Raw genomic sequence first — 25,859 nt, 5'->3', positions numbered from 1 at the left:
AATTAAATGGCAAGTGAGGGGAAGCAACTTTGCAAGGTCATGAAGTTAGTAAGTGTGTTTGGCAGTTGTTTTTTTTATGATGCTGCTTTCTTTATTAACCCATTAGTTTTCCCTCTATGGTAACTATACCCTGTCTTTATGTTTTCTTTATAGTACAACTCTAAATAAAAATGTAAACACTAAATTAAATGAAACCTCTACAAAAGTTGACTATCGCACACTGCATAGCCCTAGGGAGTGCAGAAAGTTTCTTGGGAACATAGCATTTGTATGGGGCCCTTGAGAGACAAAAATATGCAGAAATCTAGCCCGAAGTATTAACAATCCATTTACATGTCTCATTTGTAGGTTTCTATGAGCTCAAACTCAGTGTCTCGGGCATGGACATCGTCATTCTGACTCGCTTGTTAATAGATGTAGGGAACTGTGCTGGAATACCTTTCATTCTCCCATGTAGGTAGAGGAAAATCACATGACTGTGTTCTACCTAAAAACAAGCAAACACACAAAAAGGTGTGATGATTTGACTTAAGATTTCCCCCTACTCAGGGACCCCAAAGTGAAATACCTTGAGTAAAAACCAAAGTTTGGTATTTGCTGTTTCCCACAACTTGCAATAGGTGATCCTGTTCTGTATATTCACGACAGTGGCCATCAGCCACATAATCAGGAGAATGACTGATAGATATTCTATAGTGTGCTGGATTGAATAGCTGTGTTACATGGTAGGGATATTTAATGCATGTCTGACTAAAAAACTAACAAGGTTATGATGGAGTTCACATTCTGTATTTTCATCTCAAGTTGAGTAGTCTTGTTCAGACATTGTACTGCATATAGTGTTCAATATATGTAGATAAAATGCTATCATATATATAGGCCTAAGGTCATACTTACAAAGCCTCATGGGATGATCGTATTTCTGATATTTTCTTTTGTTGCAAATGTTTCATGAACCTTGCATGAAGATTATAGCTTGTGCTCACTGCATGCAAGAATCATTTCTCAAAGAAGAGCAGCCATTTAGTAGAAAAACTCATTTCAGACATTATTGAATGAGAAATAAATGCTCACTGTGGTGACCTATCAAAATTTTGACATTTGCTGATTGTGACATTTAGCCTATCTTCAGGCACATAAGAAATGTGAGATGCAGAGTGTCATATAGGATGAATACATTAAATGTGATTCTCATAAAGTGCAAGTAAGTCTGGTATAAAAGGTTAAAATTCCACATAGGAAGCTATCCTAAAAATTCCTCATATTATTCCACTAAATACCATAGCGTAATATAAAACATACATAATTATCTCCATCTAGATCTAAGGTCTTAATTTTCTTGTTCTTATGTTTATAAATTTTCTTTCTAGTATTTGTTAATTACTAAGCTTCTTTCTTTGGGATACTGGTAGAATCCCTAACACTAACTTCTCTGGCTACCTTGATTTTATGTCCCACTTTCTTAATGGAAAGGAATCCTAATTTTCTAAAAATGTTTGGCAAGGTATACTAGCTGTGTCAATCTATGCTTCTGCTCTTGCCTCAGACATATTTGTGTGATGTGATCTCATGAATCTGAAAGGCAGCTAATGATCTCACAACAAAAGTTCTCAACCTGTGGGTTGCGACCCTCTTCAGGGCCTTGAATGACTATTTTATAGGGGTCACCTAAGAGTATCAGATAGCACAGATATTTATACTGTGATTCATAACAATAGGAAATTACAGTTATGAAGAAGCAACAAGAGTTTTATGGTTGGGGGTCATCACAACACCAACTGTATCAGAAGGTCACAGCATTAGGAAGGTAGAGAACCACTGTTGTAGTAAACAAGCGTGCTTTGTCACCAGACGACTTGGGTTTGGATCACAGCTCTAACATTGATCTAATTATGTTCCTTGCCTTTAATCATGCATTTTGTTTTCCAATTGCATTCTTAAGACTTATCGGAGAGAACACATGGGCATGTGTGTGCGCGCGCACACACAAACACACACACAGGCATACTCATGATACTATGTGGGTCTTTAGAATTTTGTGTTCTCAAAGAAAAGTATTCAATCAGGAGACATATAGTTTGACCAGAAGTTTAGAATGCAAAACAAAGCTAATGCCCCAAAGAGAGATGGGAATAGCTATTTAATGAATATTTATGAAGCAGATGATATCCATGGGGCAAAATAACTACTTTTTCTTCCTTAGTCACAGTGTCCCAGATCTACTTCATAAACTATTTTGTCCCATCTTCATTTTCTAGAAAGTCACTCAAGAGTGAGGGGAATGTTAAAACCATTTGATGTGACAGTAGAGTGACACCGATCTTGTAGACTCTTAATCAGGGTACACTTGTGGGAAATGTCCTCATGACTCAGTTTCTGATATTACAAGAGCAGTTTAACTGTAGCTTCAAGGATGTTTAATTACAAAGAACGTTATGACCACCAGGGCACACAGGTACCAAGATGCAGGTAGATTTTATTTTTCAGTTAACTTTCCACTAACACCTTACCTATCTGGTATGAACAAAATCAACTACTCACTGGGTATAGTTTTTTTTTTTTTCTTTAGAAAGAAAACCATCTTTGTTTTCATGTTGTAATCCTAACACAATTTTTTAACCTCACTTTGCAAGTTTCTATGAGCACAATGCTATGTGAAACCTCTAAGTAGATACAAAGTAGGGGGCCCTAGAGAGATTCATTCACACCCAGAGAGAAGTCGATCATTCATTGGGTACTTGAATATTTTCTAAATTTTTTTTCTTTTATGTGTATTTTTCAGGGTTTTGCCTGCATGTGTTTATGTGCAGGACATGTGTGCCTGAGATCCATGGAAGCCAGAAGAAAATTTCCCATCTTCTCTGGCTGGAGTTACACATATTTACTTAGTGCCATGTGGGTATTAAAAATTGAACCTTGGTCCTTTGCAAGAGCACTTGGTATTCCTGACCTCTGTGCTGTCTCTCCAGCCCAAGGTAAAGTGTTATAAAAACAATGGTGCTATTGTACATTGTGGTTCTTTGCATACATATGCTTTATCAACATTGCTGTGCTTAGTCTGTTTATGTCAGATCTTCTTTATCAATATGAACAGAATTCCCAGATTAAGAATAGATACAATATATTAATTTCATTTTTTTCTTTAAAAAATTATTTATTTTTCTTATTAGATATTTTCTTTTTTCTTTTTCGTTTTTTAAAATTAGGTACTTTCTTCATTCACATCTCCAGTACTATCCCAAAAATCCATCCCCCCCTTCCCACCCACCCACTCCCAATTCCTGGCCCTGGCGTTCCCCTGCACTGAGGCATATAAAGTCTGCACGACCAATGGGCATCACTTTCCAATGATGGCCAACTAGGCCATCTTCTGATTCATATGCAGCTAGAGACAGGAGCTCCGGGGGGCACTGATTAGTACATATTGTTGTTCCACCCATAGGGTTGCAGATCTCCTCAGCTCCTTGGGTACTCTCTCTGGCTCCTCCATTGGGGGCCCTGTGATCCATCCAATAGCTGACTGTGAGCATCCACTTCTGTGTTTGCCAGGCCCCAGCATAGTCTCACAAGAGACAGCTATATCTGGGTCCTTTCAGCAAAATCTTGCTAGTGTATGCAATGGTGTCAGTGTTTGGAGGCTGATTACGGGATGGATCCCCGGATATGGCAGTCTCTAAACGGTCCACCGCTTCGTCTCAACTCCGAACTTCGTCTCTGCAACTCCCTCCCTGGGCGTTCCTTTCCCAACTCTAAGAAGGGGCAAAGCGTCCACACCCTGGTCTTCATTCCTCCTGAGTCTCCCGTGCTTCGCATATTGAGATATTTTCTTTATACACATTTGAAATGCTCTCCCGAAAGTTCCCTATACTCTCCCTCTGCCTTGCTCCCCTACCCACCCGCTCCTGCTTCTTGGCCCTGTCATTCACCTGTACTGGGGCATATAAAGTTTGCAATACCAAGGGGCCTCTCTTCCCAGTTCCCTCTCCATTTCCTGTTCCATTTTATAAATACTTTTAAACACACACACTATTTCAGGAGTGATCCCTTCACTATGTAGACATGGCTGGTCTAGAACTCACTAGTTAGACCAAGCTAGTCTCAAAGTCACAGAAATCTGTCTGCTTCTGTCCTGAGGTTTGTCAGGAACCTGAGAATAGCTGGCACCACTACATACAGAAATCATAATGTCTTTAACCCCACTTGTTCTAACTCTTTTATTATCAAAACTTCTAAGGAAATGATCATTTAAGCTAGGCAATGCACACATTTACAAATGTTGTCTTGGAATTGAAATATCTGCCATAGGCTTATAGTTTGAACAGTTGTGTTGCTTTATGAAGAGTCTGTGGAATTTATATGAGATGATGCTTGCCTGGGAGCAGTGAGCTACTAGGGGTAGAAACTTCAAAGTGATGAAGATGTGACTTATGCCAGCTTTCAACTCTACTTCTTGGAATACCATGGAGTGAACCTCCACACATGCCCTGCCTCCGCTATAGGCTGCCAGCATCATGAACACTACCTTATTTCCATAACGCACTGAGACCCCTCGAACGGTGATCTCAGATAGACATTTTATTCCTTAAGTTGTTTATTTCAGATGCTGTGGTCACAGTGTGTGCATTAGTTTCCCAACCTCTTCAGGGACATCAATAATGACTTCAGGGAGTGTTATAATCTTTATTTGGCTGAAAACGTAACAAATGACTTTTTTCACTATAGTCCACTTTATTTAGTGATAAAACAATGACTAAAGCAACAATAAATAATTACTAGACACCTAAATTTTATCTAGTAGTTTCCTTTACCTAATCTCTTATTTTCAATAACTCTATACTCATGAGATCAAATCCTACGCGAGGAGATGGAGACATAAAAAGACTGGAGGAATAAGGCAGAATTACATAAACCAAAGATCTAGTTTGCATTTGAACTAGTTTGTATTTGCACTTCTAAACCACCTTCCTGTGCTTGTGCTGATTTTCATTATGTTACATGTGTTGCTAGGTGCCATAAATCATATGTGGTAACAGAAGGGTAAAGGCATGAACTGTTCAGGAGACTGAGAAGACACATTTAACCGAATCATTTTCTTACTTTAAACAATTTTTTTTATTAGATATTTTCTTCATTTACATTTCCAATGCTATCCCAAAAGTCCCCTCATACCCTGCCTCCCACTCCCCTCCCCCCCCACTCTCACTTCTTGGCCCTGGCATTCCCCTGTACTGACACATATAAAGTTTGCAAGACCGATGGGCCTCTCTTTCCAATAATGGGCGACTAGGCCATCTTCTGATACATATGCAGCTAGAAACACGAGCTCTGGACAGCCCCCAAACGCTGACACTATTACATGCACTAGCAAGATTTTGCTGAAAGGACCCAGATATAGCTGTCTCTTGTGAGGCTATTCCAGGGCCTAGCAAACACAGAAGTGGATTCTCACAGTCAGTTATTGGATGGACCACAGGGCCCCAATGGAGGAGCTAGAGAAAGTATCCAAGGAACTAAGGGGTCTGCAACCCTATGGGTGGAACAACAATACGAACTAACCATTTTCTTACTTTTTAACAATAGATTTCCTCAGAACAGTATGGAAGACATGTGCATTGAAAATGCCACATTTTGCATATGTACACATTTAACATTGTTATTGTCCCCATGTTGAGACAACATGAATTAGAAAAAGAACAAATGTATAATACCTAGTGATATTATTTTAGACGGTGTTAAGCTTTATCTCTTGGTGAGTAGAAATATAGTTTTCTGTAATCCTATAGTCAACTTTCTGAGATTTGGTTGAGGCCTGAAATGCATCATTCGTTTTATTATTTATACATTCTAAGGGATTTTCACACAAAATTTACTCATTTAACTGTGGTCTCACCATAGGCTGTTTCTCATTTTTTATGGCCATAGGAAACTGAAACTCAGCAGTTGGAATTCAGCCGACAAATTAGATTGTGGTCTTGCACTTATACTTATGTAAGAAAAAACACAATGAATATCATCACAGAGCTATGTTGAATGTAAATATGCCATTTTAACAAGTGACCTCTGTAATTCCTTTGTATATAATTTATGACCTATTTACTCAATAATAATAGATGAAATTTTTTGTAGTTTTTTTTAAAGCATGCAATTTTAAAAAAAGTACATTTTATGTAATGTGTCTGAACGCATCCTGCGTTTCTACTGACATACAATCCTATGTTAGTGTTTTTCACTTGGTAAGCTTGATCTTCTCCAGCTTGGGTAGCTAGTGACATGATTAACTAGTGGGTTAATGGGTATGCCAAAAAAGAAATGAAATGGGTTACTTTTTTGCTACATGAAGAATCAAGTCACATTTCACTCTATTACTACTACTACTACTTATCAGCATTAGAGGTAGCTCAAAATTGTTTGTTATGTTACACTGAACTTACCCATTGCAATCTGATGGTATGGAACGATGAGGTCCTTCTGTAGCTGTTCTGTTCTGAGACAGAGCTTAGTTCCATAGCCCAGATATGCCTCGAATTTTTGATCCACCTGCATTTACCTCAACAGGAATGGGAATATAGCACTGACTCTTCCTTCATGTCAAGTTAAGAGACTAGTTTTTGTTTAACATTCTCTGCTTGTAGCAGTCCTGTTTTTCCATACAGATTTCAAATGAAGATTTGGGATGGGATGAAGCAATGAAGGAAATAACTATATCCAGGCTCAACCACAGGTGGGGAATGTAAAATAATGACGTCACTGCACTATGTGTTTTGTCTACTGTGATGGATGGAGATATAGGTAACTGATTCCATTACCATGATGTCATAATAAAAGCATAAATTGTCTAAATTTGTAGAAAAGGAAAAAATAGAAATTTGTTTGGTACATTATGATTGTGTCCCTGAAAATGTTTATTTGACCTGAAACTTGAGAAGGTAGAGAACTCTGGGAAAGAAAGAACTCAGTAACACATAGAGAAGGGCAGAGGAGCCCAGGGACTGGTAGAAGTAAAATTCTTTATTGATATTGAGTTGACTGAGAAGCAAACACTTGTGGCAGGAACACACACTAGGCATGGGTTTGATTGGGAAAGTCCTAAGGTTTTGTTATGGATTTTTTGTTCATTTTCTTCTGTGTATTACATGCTCTTCTTTTAAGAAAAACTCCAACAACAAGAGCAACAAGAACAAGAAGGACAAAACCAAGCACTCTGTATGGGGAGACTCACACAGTTTTACAGGAGTTGGTCCAAGATCTGTCCTGAGTACAGATATTACTTTGGAAGTTGGAGTGTTTGAGTAACTTTGGCTTGTTTAACTAACTCACTGTTTTCCCCAGATAAATGTAAGAAGAGTGGGTGGTCACCAAGGAAATTGCTAGAGTCCATCAGCAAAACTGAGTGATCCATGGGTGAAATTCAAAGGATGGTTGGAAGTGATATAGAATCTAGAATTTTGACTATACTGAGCTTGATAGCTGAGAGATGGGCATTGGGAGACATGCAAAGGCCGAGTCATTGCTCAGCTGTCAGGTATGATTTGATTTTAATACCTTGCAGTGATTAAGTACAAGGTTAAAGTCATAGGGACTCCCCAAACTTCCAAACAAGATAGTGATAGTATTCAAATGACCAGAGAGGAAGTATTGCAATGTCAAAAATTCCATACCTCCTGTTTTCAGTGCACTGCATTGGCTTTTGCTTATTTAATGTACCTACGATTTCCAGTCTCCCAAAAGAGAATAATAAATCTAGTTAAACACTCATATTTTTATGAAGCAAAAAAGCATTTGATTTTCTCCCACTTATCATATCAAGTAATGAATAATCACTACATATGCCTCTTCCTTCCTTAATCCAAACAGCAAAGACCCACCTCTTTGTAAATGGGCACTTGAAGTTGCTTTGCTCATGGTGGACCCCCAGGACCAAAAACAAGCAATGCTTCCCTGGATGCCAGGAGATGCCTTTCCCACTCCTTTCCTTTGTAGAGAAGAACTTCCTTGAAATACAATTCACCCAAAGTTCTAGAGTTAGCTCTTTAGCAATTCCCTGTTGTGCTATTTAAATAGTATCAGTATTAACTTGATACCTTACCAATATCCCTAAAAGAAACCATATCGTCATTCGTAGTAACAGCTCACTTTCTATGAACCATCCTGAGCTCAGATCTGCTTTGTCATTAGAGATTTGCCTCTTCTGGACATGTCATCTTAAGTAAATGAGCAACAGTATTTTGTCTTCTACATTGGGCATTTTCACTTACCGTATTTCAAGGTTCATCTGTGTCACAGTGTGTATCAGTGTGCCATACGTGCTTATGTCCAAATAATATTCATAGTAAAATAATATTGCATGTATGTATTTATTTATTTATCTACCTATCTACCCTTGAGTTGGTAGGTATCCAGTTTCCTTCTATCTTTGACTAGTAAACATAATACTGCAATGGACATCTATGTACAAGTTTTTTGTGTTTTCATGGCTATGTGCATGCCTAGCAGTGAAATTGAGTGTTAGGATAGTTATGTATAAGCAGCTGAGGGCTTCTCTGGCTGTTTACCAAAGCAGGTGGATAGGAAAGCCAGGGCTGGGGTGAGGTGGGGTTAGCAGGATCAGTTTATTTACCATGATCCTTATCTCACCATTTGCCTTTTTGCAAGTGCTGCACAAATAATGCAGACATTGAAGAAGCATACTTAGCTATTTGGAGTGAATAAGACAATTTCCCCTTTCAGGAAGGAGTTTTCATTGTGGTTAGATAAAGAAACATTAGTTACCTGAGGTAAATGGAAAGAAACCACTGTTTCCATGGAGCCAAAGAGCATGCAAAGCAAAGAAGCAGGCTCTGAAGACACACCATTTCCATGCATTTGCATAAGGTCTGTCTTTCTCTTTACCAGAGCAAATCATTGCTTTTCTGAACTGCCAGCCTAATAAGGGCATTGTATAAAGATTCTTGTACCCGCAGATCTCCAGAGAAACCAGGAAGGGACTTTTTTTTAGATTTTATTTTTTTATATTATTATTTTTTTTTAAAATTCAGGATTGTCTTTCCAATGGGAAAAAAGGAAAACAAACGAACAGGGCAACCAACCAACCAACCAACCAGTTCTTCCATCCAGAAAGTTGAGATTTGGAAACCTGCCCATCTGTTGGGCTAGGCCATATCAAGTTCCTATAACCAAGACCAGAGGTGACAAGTAATCTAAATGACAGTTAGAGCCAGGTGCTCCCAAAGCTTCCACAAGCAACACCAGATGTAGCTAATATTCAAAATGACCTCTGCATTATTTGGATGACTGAGACCAAGCCATACACGTAGGCCCTTAAGCCAGTACAGGGAGCTTGTCTCTAGAACCCATCTTCCTGGAGGAAACGATCCTGAGTTCACTTTGGATGCAATTATGCTTCTTTGTACTCCAGGGATTGTATTACACCAGGAAAAATTTCCCCCAAACTGGACTGTGTATAAATTTGTTGGGAATAAAAGACCTGATATCAGATCCTTTAGAAATTTTGATCCAGGTTGATGAAGTCAAACTGAACTGAGTTTTCATTCTCATCCATTCACAGTTTGCTTCTCTGCCTGACACCTGCAGAGACCTCCCTCACCTGACAAGTCTCTAACCCTCAGCTACTCCCCAGCTCCTTCTGCAGCCTAATTCTAGGGCCACAAACAGTCATTAACTCCATTGATACAGGCTCTTTTATATGAAACAGTTCTATGTGGTCCTTGGGAATTTAAAGTGAGGAATCTATGTGGGTGGGTCTGCTTTGGAGTGACTCTGTTCTCTGAAAAATGTCACTATTGGAATGTCTGACACATCAATAAATATTAGCAGGTGTTTATTACTGTTCACCATAGCCAATGACTTCTTAAGTGGTATATAGAATAAATTACTGAATTGTAGCATGAATCTGATATATGAGGACAAAAAAATATTATTGTAAGGATCATTTGGGAAACAGCTGTTTCCCAAATCCTTTTAGATGGTAGACCAGATTTTAGCCATAGATATTTGTTTTGGAAAGCTCTTTAGTCCATGGTGGCTGATATTTTCGCTATTTTATTAGTCAAGAGAGCAATGGTCATGGTTAGTATTTGAGACTTTTTAGGAACATCAGTATATTCTTGGTTGTGATACAACATGATGAAGTAATGGATGTTCAAATTCTGTATTGTTGTGTTTAGAGAGACAAGCTGATAGATGATAGGGAATTGAAATTGAAATAAATATTTATTCTCTTCTAGCCCCTCAATTTTTTTGAAAGTCTAATCTATGATGAATGAGGATTCTTCTCTCTCTCAAACAGTTCCATAATCTTTTAAACTGTTCTTGCAGTGTGAGCTCAAAAGGAATAATTTAAACCATCCAACAGCCAATAAAATAACACAAATTCAAATGAGAATATAAGACCTCCTTTATCACTTTCTAGACAATGACAGCCCCAGGAAGTTGCAATAATTTTGGGTGGTCCATTCCATCCATTTATTACTTGAAAGGCCTCTGTGGCAAGACAATTTCTTAATTGATATAAAGTTATGCATTTACCATCATAAAATAATATTTATGGGGTTGTTCTTTATTGTGAGTTATTGCAGTGATCTTCAATTAATTCACAAGGATGAATCAAAATCTATTTGGAAAACACATCTTCTTCCCGTAAAATTTTCTTTTCTACAAAAACTGGAGGAGAGAATATAATTTTACAAATGAGTAGTCAAGGGAAAATGCCTACCTGTTATTGTTATGGAAATTCCATGTTAAAAAATACTAATTCGATATCCTAGATCCATAATGTTTTGGGGTTGTCTCATATTCTAAGGGAAAAAAATGGATTTGCAATTAACATGCAGGGTTCTCTGACTCTTAGGTACATGGAAACTAGGTGTGCTCCAGGCAGTTAGAGCTATTTCACAAATTAATTGACCTTGCTGGATGGCTGCGGTAGAGCACCATGTTCCAAAGTGAGAAAGAGGGTAGATAGCCAGCTTAAAATAAATTCAAAAGTTGTAGAATGTAACTGAGAGTGAACAAGAAAAGTATGGTTCTGAAAGGTGTATTTAGGGACTGCTTTGCTGTGCATGCTTCTGCCCTTAACTGGAGACAGAGGCACCATTTCCATCCTTTCATTCTGACTTCATATATGATAGAAATAGTTTGTCTTCTGTTTCAAGTCCCTATGGGCAGATGTCAAAGCTATATTCCCACAAAGTTGCTGTAATGAGCTCTATAGCGTTATATGAAGACTTTTTTTTTTGATGACTCTTGTTTGTACTTACACATAACATTCACAGAGGAAAGGTTACCCTGTATAATTTCACTTATATGACACTCTGAAAGAGACAAAAGTAGAATGAGGCTCAGAGATTTCCAGGGGTAGGACATGCTGTGAGGATGAAGGCTAACTCCAGGGAGATTTTAGAAAAGATGGAATTAATTTGGAATCTTGGATTCTTCTGGTGATTGTATGATTCTATAGATATGTGACCTACAATTCCTAGCACTAACCTTATGAGAGAGGTCAACTTAACTGAAGTAAATTTATAGTCAAACAAAATGAAAACAATGGTTTGATTTTTAATACTAAGCTGTGAGCATTGATCTTAGATGGTAGAATGGGGGCCGCATGGTTTCTAGGTATGGTTTTCAGGATAAATTGGAAATTCGTGAGCCATTAATTATCTGTTCATTTTACTGATAACAATGGGGTCCAGTAATATCTTCCTATAATATAGCCTGCGAAATATCTGAGGAAGAGACTAAGGTAAATTGGGAATCCTTTTAATACATTTACTCTTTGAACTTCTCCAATAGAATGAAGTGAGTTTCTAGATTCTTCCTAGTACTAAAGACAGTGTCATAGAAAATCCCCAATGCAGTTTGTTAACAATTTTCATAAATTTGATATGGTAGAAAGTAGAATTATCTTAACATCATTACACTTGTTTCACTCAGTTCAAGTTTGCATTTTTAGTCCATCACAGTGGTACAAAAATAGTCTTTGGTTTGGATTTTCCTATTTTCCATTCAGAATCACATATTCCATAATACGAAACAATGTAAAACAAACCTATAATCTCTACATTAGGAAAGCAGAGACAGGAGTATCAAGAGCTTTTCTAGGTCATCTTATGTACCTGGGCAGCAGAGGATAATTTTCACTATACACACACACACACACACATACACACACATACACACACACACACATGCTTGAGCACACGTGTGCACACATAATTGGGTGAAAATGGAATTTACAACAATAGAATGTATCAGTGAAAAATTATTAAACAAATATCTATAAATTTACATTAGCTAGGGAACTCAAAGTCTGTAGTCTTTGGGTTCTAACTAAATTGGATAATTCAGCATGTTTTTAATGCCTGCCTTCAGAAAGTACCTAAAACCTCCTCTCTGCCTTGAATAGTTTTGATAAACAATTAAATATTTATACTGCATTTTAGACCACACCGAAATGAGAAGATTTTCAGAAACAAATCGCCTCACTAATGGTGTCTGTTTTTAATCCCCTATTAGCCTTAGAACTTTTCTATTTATACTAAAAGGTAATGATTTCCTCCATCATTTAACATTTATCAGTTTGCACCCTCAGATATGCAGGTTAGTAGGAAATCACAATGAAAGGAAAAAGCTGGTCCAGCACACAGATATCTACTGAATGCAGTGAGACTACACAAGTACAGAAAGAAGGAGCTTGGTGAAAATCCAGGTGAGCATACATATTATATGCTGTCTACTGTTGACAGATCATGGTAATATAACAGTTGATAGCCAATCTTTAGATTTTTCTCTCTCAAAGTGATTTACTTGTTTCTTTGTAGACAGTCATGCCCACAAAATCTGAACACAAAAATTATTGGGACACTAGACTACCTCTCTATGACATGTTTTGTTAATCCCATGGTTCTTTCCTGTATGGACAAATGGTGTTCCTGAAGGAGGCAACAAAAGGGAATAAAGGGAAGCCCTGTATTCTTAAGTGACAGATATTTACTGAAGAATATTGGAGATTTACTCTGGTTAGGGAATCTAACCAATTGAGAGTGCTTTTTGCTTTGTTTTTTTAAGACAGGGTTTCTCTGTGTAGCGCTGGCTGTCTTGGAACTCACTCTGTAGACCAGGCTGTTCTTGAATTCAGAAATCCGCCTGCCTCTGCCTCCCGAGTGCTGGGATTAAAGGCGAGTGCCAACATGCCTGGCTTAGATATATGTTTTTATAACTCACTTTTCAACTATAGGTGACTCAACATGGTATTGCTAAACACTCTTTTTATTAAAATGTCTTCTATACATGAAAATTTGTACCTATAAAAATTAGGGATATTCAATCACCTTAAATGGTTTGGGGAAACAAGTAATTACATATTATTTTATGCTTCAGATGGATCTCTAGGGGTTGTTCTATTGACATACAAATCACAGACAGAGGGACAGCTTCCTGAGCATTGATGGCTTTAAGTTCTAAACCAGTTTCTAAAGGTAGTTTTTGTTTTGTTTTGTTTTGTTTTGTTTTGTTTTGTTTTGTCTTGTTTGTTTTAATTAAGTCCTGGGAACTACAAGCATCTAGCTCCAAGCTTTCAAAATTCCCCGCTCTTGGCACTCATGGTAGAGGACTGTTTCAAAGGCCTCAATGCCAGTACTCAGTAGCCAGGTGCTTTTGAGGCATGGGGTCTGGTTCCTGTCTCTAGTTCTTTACTTTCTTGAATCCTTCTGGTATTAAGAACTTCTACTACTTAGTCTACTACTTTTGTCTCCTGTCTTTGGCTCTTTACAACATCTCAACTTCAATAGTTTAAACTCCTCAACCAAACTATGTAGCCTTTTGTAGATCGGGCCCTTGGTGGTCTTCTAGAATGCTTCAACTATCTATGAGAGTTAAAACTCAGAGCTTCAGCCACAGGGCATTCAGCTCCCAGGGACTCTCTAGTATTCTCCAGCAGCCTCCTTTCTGTCACTGTCTCTGCCAGGAACCTTTCCTTTTCCTCTGCATTTGAAACAATCTTATCTGAGGGCTGCAAGATGAAACCATTTGCTGGAAGCTTTTCCTGGGGCTTAGTGGTTCAACCCTAGAGTGGGTAATAGGAAAATCAATGTTGACAAACCTAGACTAACCTCAGATGATAGTAATTCCACCAATCACGGACTTGATGGCTCACAGCTTCTAATCTACTAATCACTAGGCTGTGATGAAGCCTGACCTCAACTCTTGCATTACACCAATTCCATGCAAGGTGTGCTGCTTAGTACAGAGTTACCTGGGAAGAGATCTTAGAGTGATCAAGAGAGTCAAGGAAGGTGCTCATAAAATGAATGAAGATCTTACCACCTCCTAATTGTGCTTAGAACCGATGACTATGAAGAAATGTATGGGTCTCTCCTAGGTCCTACGCATACATTTTACAGTTGTGTAGCTTGCCTATTTTTCTTTAATATTTGTTTATTTATTTACATCCCAAATGTTGCCCCACTTCCATACCCGTATCCTTCCCCCCACACAGGGGAGCTCTCAGGGATTGACCCACTGGGAGTAGGATCTGTCTTTGATTCTTTAACCTGCTTTTGGGACCTTTCCCTTCTACCAAGTTGCTTCATCCATCCTTGATGTAAGATACATGCCTGGTCTTACTGTAGATTGTTACCCTGAGTTTGGTTCATGTCTCTGGGAGGCCTGCTTCTCTTGGTGGGGAGTCAGGTAAGTCTTGGATGGGGGAGAGGGGAGGTGGGAGGAGAGACTTTGGGGAAGGGAGGGAGGTAAAACTACAATTGAGATGTAATATATGAGACAAGAATAATTTTTTAAATGATAAAAGACATTAATATAAATTTAAAAAGAAGAAAGATGTCATGTAGATTGCTAGTCACTTGTCCTTGAGTTAATGATTGTTCAGAAGGATCTAATATTTATGTCTTTGACTGATTAGTGTGTATGTAGCATATCTGGTTAGGTGCTGAAAATAGATCATAGTTCATTTAAAAATGGCAATGGTCATATTAACTAATGATAATGGGATGTACTATGAGAAATTCTATTTATTAATAAAGTCAAAATATTTTATATGCATGTGGTGTATATGTATGTGTTTGCACTTTCTGTGTGTGTTCATATGTTTATGCATACAGATGTGGAAAATAGAGGTTGACGTCAACTCTCTTCCTATATGACTGTGTATCCTTTCCCTCTTTTATACTCACATCCCCAATCTGCTTTCTTCCACCAACTCCCATCCCACAGTCAGGCACTTTTATTTCACTTTGTTTTGGCTTTGTAGCCCACTGAGCTTCACCCAAGCCACTTGCATAGACATGGGTATTACGCTATCTACTAGAGTCTAAGTAACTCACCATCCTCACTGATTAGGATAGAGCAACTAGCCAGAAGTTAGTACCTACCTGGCAGTGATGGGCTTGCCTTCTTTCCCACAGTGCTTAGCCTACATGTGCTTTCTAGTCTATGATCTTCTTATGTGAGCCTGAGCATCTGAACTCAGGTTCTCATGCTTCTGTGGCATTGTTTGCCCACCAAGTACACTCTACAGCAATGCTAATCAAGATGCTTTCCAAGGAACAGTGACATTCTTGACTTGCTTCAACTGGAGTATGCATACTTCTATATAGAAGGAAAAAATTCCCAGGAATTAGAGCATGGGAAAGGTTCATTTTCAGAAGTGAGGAATAAGTGATCATGGGCTTAGAAATGGACTCTTAAGTTAACACTATAAATGAAGACTATGTTTATCTAACTCTAATGAATCTAAGCAATAAATTTTAAAATAGAATGTGACTCATTTTAAATTCATGGCCATTATATTTTGTTATGCCCACAAAGTAATTATAGTTATGTTATAAGGAAGTGGTTGGTTAAGTTTTAATACTTATTCCCACAACATAGGACTGTGTATATTTCTGATATAGATAGGCACAAATAGTCAGTGTTAACCTTAATATTCCGATCATGAAATCTTGAAAATTAAATTATTTGATGACAGAGGGTCAAATAAAGCAATTAATATATATGAATGCCAAATAGAAGTTTTGAAACATACCAGCTGAGATGGTTATTAATTTGCTTTCCATTTTTATTGGGGAGTGCATATTTTATGAAGTTGCAATATGCCTTCAAAATATAACTTGAAGTAGTCATCCTTGAGTAACTCCTCTGCATGCTTCATTCATGATGAGAGCACTGCCTGTCTTCCGATGTCAAAGTAAAAAGAGGCAATCTTAAGAATTATATGATCGTGGTATATTAGACTATATATGTATATTAGTTACAAAAGCAAATTCAAAGGAGGGCAAGTAAGACATTTCTGTGATAAATGAAACCACCTTTTGGATGACTCTTTTCCATGTTAGAGAATGCTCTGAGTCCCTCCCTGCTCACTCATGTGTCATTCCATGTCACTTACTGTATATCTCATTAATTGAGTACATATTTTGACCATTTGATCAGTTTTGACCTTGTGATTTTAGGAGGTAAAAGAGCTTGATTAAAACCTGGAAGCCTTCAACATTGAACTTCTTGATGCTTTCCCTTCTGTAAATAGATTTGAAATAGCGTTCAGTGCCTGACCTGTTCCTTCAGCCTGTTTCAAGATTAAGAACATGACTATGCAGACAGAACTGAGCTGGAACCAGCCAGTGTGCAATGACTGACATAAAAGCCCTTTGTTTCAAGACTTTTTGATGTTCATTCCCAGTAAATAGTTAAGCCAGAAAATTACAAATTAAATTTCAGTTGACATGAAAATATTTCAATTCTTTTATTAGTATTTCAACAATAAAGTTAAGAGATAAGTCTTAATTTTTCTTTGAGATTTTGTATGTTTAGGTCTCAATTATTCATATGATTAGTTTCTTCTTATAATTTCTAGAATTCATCACATGTTCTTCATATGTCAATAGTTGTTTCCTATATCCACCTATACTTTGCCTCTGACAGTAGGCATAGTATATTCCAACATCTTATAAACATTTCTATGTATGATTACCATTTTAGTCACCTCTCTCCCTTTTTTCTGAATATAAGAGTAATTGTATTTCTTCTACATTAGTTTATCCAGCATATCTATCAGCAGTTCTGGCACACTGCAGAATAAAAAGGCATGTTGAGGGAAGGAAAATGAAATCAATGGAATGAAGTAAAAATATGGCATATTCATCCTGAGACAACATATGTCATCTTTAGAGTTTTGATATGTTAAATTTACGGTTTTGAAATTTTTGTTTGGGTTTATTTTCTAACACATAGAACATAATTTAATATCAGAAGTATGCTTTTTAAATATTACTTAGCTATTTATTAAGTCAAAATCTTACAAATTTGTTGCATAGCCTTCTGTAATATTTCCCATGGAGCAAGACTTCATTTCCACTTTTCTTAGTGCCTAAGACTAGTTGAAGGGTTTCTGTTGCCATAGTAACAGTACTTAGCTTTTACAGTGGTTTTCTCCATATTTTAAACATTACATTATTTCATTACTGAAACTTAAGAGCTTTGTGGCAAATAATATTGTCTGTTCCTGATGGCTAAAAGAAACACGATTTCATGTGCTTTCTGCTTGCATTTAAATTTGACTTTTAAATTATACTTATTTTAATGTAACTCCATTCTCTTTTGTGTTTTGAGCTTTATTATGTTCCAATTACTACAGTCTATCTTTACTCTTTTTTTACTTTATTTTTCTCACTGTGTTTTTTAATAAAAAAAAATTACATTTATCCACCAAATTTAGGTTTTAGCTATTAAGTCCTGAAAAGAGGCATATTAAATGGTGGGTTTATAGTAGACCTGAAGTGAATTCTGTAAGACAAAGCTAGGGCTCCATCAAACTATCAAAGACTAGTATGCATGGGCTTGAGGAATGTGCTTGGAAAAGAAGACATAGGAAGATGTCATCTATTGCTCAATAGGAAAAAGAGCTAATGTTCTTTGTGTGTGGAGTAACAGACATAACTGTACAAGAAGAAAACATTGGACAGTAGAGGAAAGAAATATGGGGTCGTTACAACTTTCTTTTCTTTTCTTTTCTCCTATTTTAGTCTTCTTTTTTATTTAACTCTTTTTTTAATTAAAATTTTTAGACTCCATATTTTATCCTCCCCCCATCTACCCTCTGACTGTTCCACATCCCATACCTCCTCCCCACTCCCCTGTCTCCAGGAGGAAGTCCCCACCTCCTACCCCACTTGACCTCTAAACTACAGTCACTTGAGGGGCCTCCAGTCTCTTGAGGGTTAGGTACAGTAACTCTAAATGAACACAGACCTGGAAGTCCTCTACTGTGTGTGTTGGGGGCCTCATATCAGCTGGTGTATGCTGACTGTTTGGTGGTTTAATGTTTGAGAGATCTTAGGGGTCCAGATTAATTGAGACTGCTGGTCCTCCTTCAGGATCGCCAATCTCCTCAGCTTCTTTCAGCTTTTCCCTAATTCAACAACAGGGGTCAGCTGCTTCTGTCCATTGGTTGGGTACAAATATCCACATCTGACTGCTTGTTTCAGCTGCTTGTTTGGGTCTTTTGGTGAGCACTTTTTTTTAAAAACTTTTAAACACATTTAATCATTATTATAAATATCATTACAAGTCAAAGAAAGCATCAAAAATATTTGATAAAAAGTTAACAATTATCTCATATTTTTAATTTGCCTACTTGCATATATGCCTATGTGTGTGCATGTGTGCATACAGTTATATACACTCTTATAATTTCTACAGTTGTAGCAGTTATCACATCTCAGCTTTAAGTCTACATGACAAGCTAGTCCCATGATATCTAGCATTTGCTGAACATTGATCATGTTTTATGGAGGGTTCTACTATGTTAAATCGTTGTTACTCACATCTGTCCTGTATGATTCATTTCCTTTGTATTGCATCTTGATCTCACATAGAGTGAAACTGCATGAAAGGAGTTACAGAGACAAAGTTTGGAGCTAAGACGAAAGAATGGACTATCCAGAGACTACTCCACCGGGGGATCCATCCCATAATCAGCCACCAAACCCAGACACTATTGTATATGTCAGAAAGATTTTGCTGAAGGGACCCTGTCATAGCTGTCTCCTATGAGGCTATGCCAGTGCCTGGTAAATACAGAAGTGGGTGCTCACAGTCATCTATAAGATGGAACACAGGGCCCCCAATGGAGAAGCTAGAGAAAGCACCCAAGGAGCTGAAGGGGTCTGCAACCCTATAGGTGGAACAACAATATGAACTAACCAGTATCCCCAGAGCTCATATCTGTAGCTGCATATGTAGCAGAAGATGGCCTAGTCGGCCATCACTGGGAAGAGAAGCCCCTTGGTATTGCAAACTTTATATGCCCCAGTACAGGGGAATGCCAGGACCAAGAAGCAGGAGTGGGTGGGTAGGGAAGCAGGGCAGAGGGAGGGTATGGGGAACTTTCGGGATAGCATTTGAAATGTATATAAAGAAAATATCTAATAAAAAATAAAGAAATTAAAAAAAAACACAACTCCAAAAATATAGTAACACACAGAGGACCTATTATCAAAGGCTCATAAACAGCTTGTGTTCTTTATGTAAGAAGTTCTTATTTTATAGAGGGCACTTTTTGTGAGTGCTCGGTAGCCTCAGTGATAGTGTCAGGCCTTGGGACCTCCCCTTGAGCTGGATCCCACTTTGGGCCTGTCCCTGGACCTTCTTCTCCTCAGGGTCCTCTCTGTTTCCATTCTTGTAATTCTTCCAGACAGAAACAATTATGGGTCAGAGTTTTGACTGTGGGATGGCAACCCCATCCCTCACTTGATGCCCTGTCTTCCTGCTGGAGTTGAGCTCTGTAAGTTTCCTCTACCTACTGTCAGGCATTTCATGAAATGTCCCTCCCTTTGAGTCCTGAGAGTCTCTCAATTCCTAGGTCTCAGGTACATTCTGGAGGGTCCGCCTAATCTCCTATTTCCTGAGGTTGCCTGTTTCCCTTCTTTCTGCTGGCCCTCAGGGCTTCAGTCCTTTTCCCTCACCCAATACCATATCAGACTATTTTTTTATCTGTTATTCATATCACATCCTTTTCTTTGATAAGACATTTGGGATAAACTCACAAATGGTTCTTTCCAAGTTTGATTTGCATGCATCTGATGCTCTGTTTTGATTCTGACAAGTTATATTACATGTGTGATTGAAAATATTTTAAAAAATATATTTTCCTGTAATTGTTGGGTCAATGTTTATGGACTTCCTAAGGGTGTGGAAGACATCACCAGTTTTCCTAGAGCTAACTGAACTTTGTTGATCTCCTCTCTGAAGTTCTGTAACTGGAAGCACTTGTTAGATGATTTAGAAGTTTTTTCTTTTTTAAATTAAATGCAAAATAACACTTCTCCCTTTTACCACAAATCATGTTATAATTTTTGTCTCATCTTCACATCTTCATATTCGCAGGCAAATGAGCTTTGAAACTGAAAACACAGTAAAGTGGTTGAATTAAAATAAATGGATGAAAGATGAGAACAAAAGGTCATGTTGAGGGAAAAGTCAGTAAACTGTTGTATTTCTTACTTTTTCAATATTTAGTGAATTTTAAAGGTTTGGAAATGAGGAAGAAAGTAGAGGGGCCAAAGAGATTGCACCTCCAGGGAAATCACTTGCCACTATGTCAGATGACCTGAAGTCAATCCGTGGTACTTAAGGAGAGCTGGAGAAAAACGACTTCCACATATCGTCTCTTTGATCTTCACACATATACTATGGGATCAGCAGCACCCACACACATGCACATGCACACAGATGTTAAAAAAATGCACGTAATAAAAATTTTTTTGAAATGAAGCAAGAAGAAAGAGAAAAATCTGCTTTGTTGTTCATCTAGGCTTCCAAGGTCACGTGCTCATTACACAAAATGAGCTTCTGCAGGAAACCATCGAGAGCTGTGCTGGCTGAGCGCATATACTGTGATAGATGTTATCTCAGCCACTTGCTATTACGTGAGACATGTGTGTTAGTGAGTCTTCTGTTCTCTGCAATTAGTGCTTTGTGTTCCCTAATTAACTTAATGCCCATCAATTAGCAGGTATTGTTCTCAGCCTAAAAAGCAAATTTCAGTAAATTGTGCATATAAATGTGAGGTTATAAGACAGTTCTTGCTAGCTACATTGTACTGATTAGAGTACTGTTAATAGTTATAACAATCAAATGTTGAAAGTTTATTTTATTTAAAATATATAGCAGGTATAATATCCTGTCATTTTAGCCCTGTTTTGCTGTTACGGAGTGAAGTTCAAAATGATGTATTGTTTATTTGTTTGGGACCATCATCGTAATATAGGCTAACCTTTAACTCATTATGTAACTCATGTTGGCATTGAACTTTTAACTTTTTCAAGAGGTAGGATTACTAGGCCCACCTTATAAAAAAGTTACTCAAAATTTCACCAATAATGCACATATAGTAAGAAACAGTTTGTAGTATTTAGGACCAATTTACTTTGATATTTTTTATCTGCTCAGTCATTTTTCTGAAGAAAAATTATCTAATGTAATTGAGGGAAATGGAGAAGACGTGAGGGCTAGGGAATGCTTGGGCTTAAGGGGTCATTTTCAAATTTTCATCAAGACAAGATGCATCAGATCTTACTTCTGGAAAAGCATATTTAGAAAATAAAAATTATTCATTTGTCCAGTCAAAACACACAGACTGGCTGAATGGAATAAAAAACAAATTTCTTGTATCTGTTATCTCCAAGAAACACATCTTAGCATTAAAGATAGATACTTCCTTTTTGTGATTGGATTACCTCATCATATGCACACACTGATATTAGCCCAGAAACTTAGAATACCCAAGATACAATTTTCAAAACTCATGAAACATAAGAAGAAGGAAGACAAAAGTGTGCATATTTTGTTCCTTCTTAGAAGGGGGAACAAAATTCCCATGGAAGGAGTTACAGAGACAAAGTTTGGAGCAGAGACTGAAGGAACAACCATCCAGAGACTGCCCCACCCGGGGATCCATCCCATAAACAATCACCAAATCCAGACACTATTGCATATGCCAACAAGATTTTGCTGACAGAACCCTGATATAGCTGTCTCCTGTGAAGCTATGCCAGTGCCTGGCAAATACAGAAGTGGATGCTCACAGTCACCTATTGGATGTAACACAGGGTCCCCAATGAAGGAGCTAGAGAAAGTACCCAAGGAGCTGAAGGGGTCTGTAGCCCTATAGGAGGAACAACAATATGAACTAACCAGTACCCCCAGAGCTCCTGTCTCTAGCTGCATATGTAGCAGAGGATGGCCTAGTCAGCCATCAATGGGAGGAGAGGCCCTTGGTCTTTCGATGATTCTATGCCCCAGTATAAGGGAACGCCAGGGCTAGGAAGTGGGAGTGGGTGGGTTGGAGAGCAGGGGATTTTTGGAGAGGAAATCAGGAAAGGGAATAGCATTTGAAATGTAAATGAAGAAAACATCTAATAAAAAAATAGAATTACCACAGGATTCAGCAATTCCATATCTGTTTATATACTCAAAGAACTAAGAGTAGAATCTTGAAATGATGGATATTTATACATCTATTTTTATAATCACCATTGTTCATAACAGCTAAAATGTTGAAGCAACTCAACTGTCAAGAGATGAATAAACAATCAGAATGTGGCACATATTCCCCCCCCCCAAAAAATTATACACTTCCTTAGAATAAAAGTGTGGACAGACTCATAGTTCTACCAAATAAGAAAAGGAAATAAGTAGTCATTAATATCTTTAAAAATATGTTCAAACTAAAGCTAATCCAATGTATGAAGAGGAAGACTTCTTAGCAATACTTCTTAAAAGAAGCTGAGGAGAAGGGCAACCCTGTAGGAGGATCAGCAGTCTCAATTATTCTGGACTCCTGAGATCTCTCAAACACTGGACCACCAAACAGGCAGCATACACCAGCTGATGTGAGGCCTCTGCTGCATCTGTGTTCATTCAGAATTGATGCACCTAACTCCAAGGGTCTGGAGGCCCCAGCAAGTTTAGAGGTCAGTTGGCATGGGTGTTGGGGACATCCATGTGGAGATAGGGGGTTGGGGAGGAGGTATTGGATGTGGAGCAGTAGGAGGGTGGGCAGGAGGGGGGATAAATCATGGAGTATAAATAAATAAATAAATTTTAAAAAAGGAAAAAGAGAATAGCATCCATGTAATTATAATATGTAATAGTCTTACTATATCACTCTAACATTGCCTGATATTTTTAGAAACATGGAATGATTTGACCATCCTTGACAGTGTTTTAAAAGTGGGAAGATATTTCATAGTGCATATGTCTTATCGTTTGTAATATTCACAGTTGTGGTATTTATAGCAGAACGAGTTTCCTAATTTGATGACTCTAGGGACCAGCACAATAGTCAAGAAAATTTGTTCAGTCAGAATCTTCCTTTTTCATTCCACTCTCCATCTTTGGATTCTAAAATGTATGAGTTTCAGTTTTCTCTAAATGCTTCAGGATATATATATATATATATATATATATATGATTACTATGAAAACTACAATGTTATGTTAGTACTCACTAAGCATATTTAGTTATTGTCTTAAATGACTCTTGACAAATTCGATAGAATCTGCTGGTTTGATATTGTTAGATAGGAAGGAGAAATGAGAAGGTTTGTTCTTTTTTTTTTGCGAATAAAGCAAAAGAGATAAAGTAGGAAGAAAAGAGAAGGAGAGGATAGATTATGAATGAGGATCTTTTGGGATTTAACATTAGTAGAAAAAAAGGGCAAATGAACAAGTACAGAAAACTCCTAAATATCTGTGCATTTAAACACAGTAACTGATTGCTTAAAGAAAACCTGATGCTCTCATCTGTAAAGAAATTGGAAGAGTTGCCATGCGGTTCAATACAGACCAGCAGGACAGAGCCTATTTCATAACATTTCTCAACATCAGAGCTGATGGTGATCAAATTCCTTGTATCTCTGAGAGATGTAACCAAAGATATTTAAGTGAAAAGCTAATAAAATTGTCCAGGCTTTCAACATAAATTTTAATGTAACACTTGGATATTTAAAATAAATTATATTATAATTTACTTAAATAGATTCCCATTAAATTCTGTCATCATGTGACTTAGACAAAAATTTAAGCGGTTATCCTAAGAGAGAAGAAATACCAACAGGAAATCTGCAATCAGAAGCCTTTGAATTCAGCAACAACAAAGATTCCCTGAGATCAAAAGCATTTATTGATAGCCAATATCAAGAAAAATTTTCATGCAAAAAAAAAAATCCAAGTGTTATTGTGAAGTCGGCTAAACTTTATTGAGCCCCACATTTCTGATGTGGTAGGTTGTTACAGTGCTTACTTGATTAGTTAATTACTTTGAAACAAGTCTAAAATCCATTCAATCGAGGGCCACAGACACATGGAAATGACTGTGAGTGACTTCTGAAGAGGGAAGGAACGACAAAGGGTTGATGTGTTCTCTGAGTTTCTTGTTACTTTAAATTCTTTGTTTAAATTCTCCTTCCAGACTCCAGGAGTACTTCTGTCCTCAGCTAGGAACAGACCAGCTGCCACTCCCTATTCTGGAAATCTGTTACACCAGGTGTATTTTCTTGATGCTTGTATGTGACTTCCATTAGTGTTAATGAGGGTTGCATTCATGCATAGAGAGGAGAGCCCATCCATTACCACTAAAGGCAGTTTCCTTTTTAATATATTGCTTACTCGAGTTTTATTACATGTTTCCCTAGTGTTTATATTACAGCCTCGCTTCTTTATTTACAGAAACAATGAGGAGAGATTGTGAGATTCAGGGCAGTGTTTAATGCCATGAATGTATCTGTGGAGCTAGTATCATCTGAAGTTTCTGTTTTTCTTTGATAAAATTATTATCATCTGCATTTATTTGGAACCCATAAATTAATTGAGATTAAACAAAAATAATCATCACAGTGCTATTGTGTCAACTTGTTGATGTTTTATTTAAATTGCAAATATACAGAAAAAAATCTCTCAAGTTTTTATCAAGAAGGGAAAGAAAACTTAGCAATTAATCGTTTCTGTGATGTAGAGACAACTTCTAAAGTTTCATCTAAAAATTCTGAGATTTTTTCTGTGTAGAATGAGTCTTAAAATAAAAAGAAGAAAGGAAGGGAAATAATTGGCAAGTGCCATCGGAGTTTAGTCAAACAGTGCTAGAAAATAATGGTAATGAGATGCGTAATTCTCTTACATTTTTCATTCATTCAAATGGGTTTTCTTTTAGACAATCTCTAACTGCTAGTGTGGTCAGTGAAATCAATGTGGCTGCTTTCAGTAAGAAAATTCGTTATGCAAACAGCAACATGGTCTTCGTGTCTCACATGGTAAACGTAGCCACATTGAACTAAGTGAGTACTGCTTACACAGGTAGCATCCTTCCCATAGAACTTCATATATTAATAAAATATGACTTATTCATGATTGTTATTGCTTTATAATAAATACTGTATAAAAGGTATTTTCATGTAGAAAATTGGAATGTGAAAAAAATGTTTTTCTTCCTTTTAAAGTTGAAAGCTGAGAACAAAACAAAATCAAACAACAGAATTGTCTAAGAAAGTGATTTCACTGTGTTTCCTCTTGTGAAAATAGAGACAAAAGTACTAATAATTGTCAATCAAAAACATGCTGTTTCATCAATATTATACATTATGCATCATAGCCTCAATATATTCTAAATGAGATTTGTAGTAGCATATCAATAGAGATGGACAAATGACAAAGTACTATTAATCTCTTGCTTTCACCCCTGCGTGCTGTAGAGCAGCAGTCTGGGAGAAGTCTTTACATTTATTGGAATGAAGCACTCCTCCAGTTCTGCCTCTCCCTCTCTTTGAATTT

The sequence above is a fragment of the Mus caroli genome, chromosome 5 (assembly GCF_900094665.2).
Source record: "Mus caroli chromosome 5, CAROLI_EIJ_v1.1, whole genome shotgun sequence".
Lineage (NCBI taxonomy): Eukaryota > Metazoa > Chordata > Mammalia > Rodentia > Muridae > Mus > Mus caroli.
Note: the sequence above shows the minus strand (reverse complement) of the source record.